Source organism: Poecilia reticulata, chromosome 10 (assembly GCF_904066995.2).
Source record: "Poecilia reticulata chromosome 10, P_reticulata-male-v2, whole genome shotgun sequence".
NCBI lineage: Eukaryota > Metazoa > Chordata > Actinopteri > Cyprinodontiformes > Poeciliidae > Poecilia > Poecilia reticulata.
In genome coordinates, this window is record NC_088839.1 from 25,022,357 (window position 1) to 25,026,726 (window position 4,370).

At 35.1% G+C, this 4,370-nt stretch overlaps 1 long non-coding RNA gene across 1 annotated transcript; it reads left to right on the plus strand.

The window, feature by feature from the left end:
• Positions 1-1,392: 1,392 nt before the first annotated feature.
• LOC103471566 (uncharacterized) lies at positions 1,393-3,158 on the plus strand. Its single transcript, XR_534677.2, has 2 exons — positions 1,393-1,832; positions 2,365-3,158. It is a non-coding gene; the product is annotated as an uncharacterized LOC103471566 (long non-coding RNA).
• The last annotated feature ends 1,212 nt before the right edge of the window (positions 3,159-4,370 follow it).

The window sequence follows — 4,370 nt, forward strand, 5'->3', positions numbered from 1 at the left end:
TCCAGTAAAACATGTTTTTGCTGGACAGCTGTTGAACTCACTATAGAATTATTATTAATATAATAATGGAAACAGATTTATAGGAACTATACCTCAGAAATGTGATACATGTTTGACTTGAAGTTTCTGCAATGGAAACAGCATTAATATGTTTGCCTCCATGACAGAGCTCTGCTTTTTGTTTCAAATATTAGTTTCACATCATCAAATAAAAATTGAGCTAAATGAATTAAATACATAAAAAATAAATATAAGATATTTATTTATTGCATAATGAATAAAATAAATATAAATAATAACAATAATAATGACGATGGTGCTGCAAGGTGTTTATTTTTTTTAACACTTTATTTAATAATAAACCATTATTATAAAACATTATTTATTTATCTTGATTATTTCACTTAAAACATGAGAAAAATGCCTTGCAAGTTAATTAATCTGCCAGTGGAACTATTTTTTTTATACATATAATATTAAAGAATTGTTTAAAACAAGCTCCTATTTCTTACTGATAAGTTACTTGTAAGCTAATTTAGTCTTATTTCAAGTGTACTAAGGTATTTGCAATAGAATCTATACCAAAAATACTTAGTAATACTTTTTATTTTTGCACAGTAGTGTAAATAAGCTACAAAGCTGCTGAAGTTCACAGAAAAACCTGAAAACCTTCAAAAAGGCTTGAAGAATAACAAGATAAACCACTAACATGAACGATATAAATTATGCCTTGAGTGGTTTAAAACTGTTCTTTCTGTATGTTTGTCTTTTTGCTTAACAAGTTATGGCTTTAAATTATACATGTAAATAAAACCACTAAATGGATTTTACATTTTAAAAGCCTTGGTTTGTAATTGTTACCAGCCTTCATGCAAAGCAGAAAACATTTTGCTGCTATCTTGGGGAAGTGCAGCAGTTTGTAATCAGCTTCCTGGGGTCTGTGCAGCGACACAGCAAACAAAGGCCGCTCAAAGATTGGAAGTGAGTGACCCCAACTTGGTGGGTTGATGTTTACTTTTTACTGGGACCAACGTACAGGACTGCAACGTGTAAACGTGACTGAAGTCAGAAACCCTTCATGCAACCACATAACAGGGCAGAGCAGCTGTTCATTATTTTAATTTACCACTACATTTTATTGCAAAATTATCTATGGATGGAAGTTATTGATAAAAGGCTGCTTATTGATTAATAATTAATCAAAAAGCACTCATTTTCTTAAAAGCAAGAGTTTTCTCTTGTTTTTTATAACTTTAGGACAAATTTTGTTTTAAATCAGTAAATTTTAACACTATTTCCTGTCGTGTATTAAATACTGACTGAATAAACAGAAAATTTTGTTTTTCTCACATTATTATACTTGGACAAATTTTTAAAATATAAAACAGAAACCTCTAAAGTTTCTGAGAAGAAACATAAAAGAAATAAAGTACAGTCTATGGTTACTCCATAAAGTACATAAAACTCACAAAGACCTCATAATCAACCGTTATTATTGGCATCATGTTTTTGTTTGTTTGTTTTTGTTATGCCTCTTCTATGTTCACTTCCGTCTTCGCAGCACATCAGTAATCTTTGGTAAAGTTGGTAAAGTTGACGTTGCTCCATCATATCGCTCGGCTGAATGAGCGGTGAAACTTAATGAGGTTGTCGAGAGTTTATATTTCAAAATACAACTACAAAAAGAGCATTTTTTCATCCCATAACGCCGTTAGGAATCCCAACTTTATCATAAGGTAATGACAACCGACCGTTTCTCTTTCCACCGTTGGGATCCCTCCGCCATCTTTGATTCTGTCTCAACGGCTGCGTTCAAGCGGCGCCCTCTGCTGGTACTGTTGGAGCTATTTTTATCCTTTATTGCCTTTAAATTTGTTAAATATATTCTTAGTTTACTTGATATTTTTCGGTTGTTTAAATGTTTAGTTGTATGCTAATAATTGTTTATTTTACGTATTTTTGTTTCTATGTTTTTTATATTTTCTTTTCTTAGTTAGACAGGAAGATCAGTGGGTCTATTTTCTGTAGGGACTGGTATAAGACCAACAGGCACTGGGATGAGCCTGTGGGTTTTTTTTTTTTAACCAGAGCAGTAGAGGCAACAAAAGAGAATTTACAGTTTGGTCTTTGTTATTTGCTTGTCAAACTGGAAAAATAAACTGTAAAAAGCAACCTTTACGGTTTTTGGACATTGGCCTTCTTTTGTCTGCGTATGAAGCATCACCACAGTGCAGCAGTAGCTTGTTCATTAAACTTTTAATTGGATGTTTTGTTTGACAAGCAATCACCACTACAGAAATATTAATCTATTAAACCATTAATCAGCAATTAATTGCTCGTTTCCCTCCTATTATCCATCTGCAGATTATCAAGGCTCTCGGTGTTGGTGCTGCTACATTTAATCAGATTAATGTCCAGTTCGGAGCAAAAAGACTCCGGCAGCCATTGTGGAAGCTTCAGAAATAACATCCACCCTTCAGAGATCTGGAAGAATCAAAACCACAGCAACAATCCCAGAGCTGCAGCAGCAGGAACACCCATGCTGCTCCTCCCTCTTTGTTTACTGCATTTTAATCCTTTGTGATGTTGAAACCATTCAAACAGTGCTGCACTTGTCATCTACTGGATCTGCTGTGGTTTACAGTGGAGCGAAAACAAAACAGGCCCCTGGATGTGAGAAGGGCTCCTCTGCTGATTTGATTGGCCTACAACTCTTGTTCGGCACAGATGTGACTCTTGGTGGCAGCCAGACGTCACCGTTCGGCCACAGCGCCCTGCCTGAACCGCTCTGACTCACACGTTCAACACTGTTGCCAGGGCTACCGTTTATTAACCCCGGCCCTCAACTTTGAGCCTCATGTTCAGGCTGTGGCGTGGTCTGACAGCTGACACCGGCAATGAATCGCTCTGACACGAACCATGAGCAGAGAAGATGAGTCTGAGTCTGACTGACGGAGACTGTGACTGGGGGCAACAATGATGGAGCAAGATTTCTGAAGAACAGGATGTTCACTGGACCTGGAGACAGGAGTGCCATACATTAGACACTTCTGCTCCCTGGTGGACAGGTCGCTTCTTAACCACAAACTGTGCTGAAGGAACCATTGAGCGTTTAGTTATAATATGTTTATGTCTTTCATTGAAGAGGAATATGTTTTCTTTGGTTCTGGTTTGTTTTACTGCTTTACATGTCTTTTATAAGTGACCTATATGCTTTCTTACATTCATTACATCACATTTTTTGCACAAAATCATTCTTAGATAATGAGATTTTAGTCTGGTCAGTTCATAATGAGCTGTTTTTAGGGTGTCTTGTCACTTTAAATCCAGATAAGCTGCTGCTGGCCACGTCCCCAACTCAACGTTTATACTCACACATGAAAATGGCTGCAAACAGATGTACAGTTATACAACAGGACATCTTTGAAAAGCAAAAGTGGAGCCTCCTGCACAACCAACAAGAATACAACAAGTGGTTTCTAGATGATAATTCAACAAGCACTCTGATAGACTCTGACCGAAACAAACAAAAGGTGCTTCTACAACGTTTCCTTTAAATGGATACACAGTCATAAATGTTTTATATTATTATTATTACAGATACATAAACAGATTTATTATTATTATTATTATTATTATTATTATTATTATTATTATTATTATTATTATTATTATTATTATTATTATTATTATTATTATTATATTATTTAGCATGTTAAGGGGGTTGTGTGTTTTAGTTTAAATGAAGTGAATCAACAATTGCATTTGCAATTGCCATCGTGTATTTTCATATATACATATTTTAACAGTGGTGTTCACACTTTTGGAACCACTACATTCATTAAAGTGTTTATTATTTGTTTGTATTCTTGTTTTTCTTTTGCAAGTTGCTGTTATGCTCAAATGACGGAGTGAATTTCTGTAGAAATATTTCCCACTCAGCCTTAAATTGTGATAGTTGCTTCAGGAAGTGCAGAAACCTGGGAAATGCTTTTACTGGAAGAAACAACAAATAAAGTACTTGTGGCGCACTGCCGCCCTCCAGTGGCCATTTAGGTTTACTGCCAACTTATGAGGTAAATATAAAAGCGTAAATAAAAGTTTTCTCTTTTATTTCCATGTATCACCTTAACAATAAGCATGTTCATCGATTGTTTGATCACATTTTCTTTAGTTGTGATATTTAATTATAAGCAATGCTGAGTTGTTGTCTATTTATCCCCTTTTTGCTAAACTAAATTTTAAATTTGTTAAGGCAAACAGGGTATAAAAACTTTTAGTCTTCAAGAAGACCTTTATTGCTATTTCATGTATTCCATCCATCCATTTTCTTACACCCTTGTCCCTCAGTGGGGTCGGGAGGGTTGCTG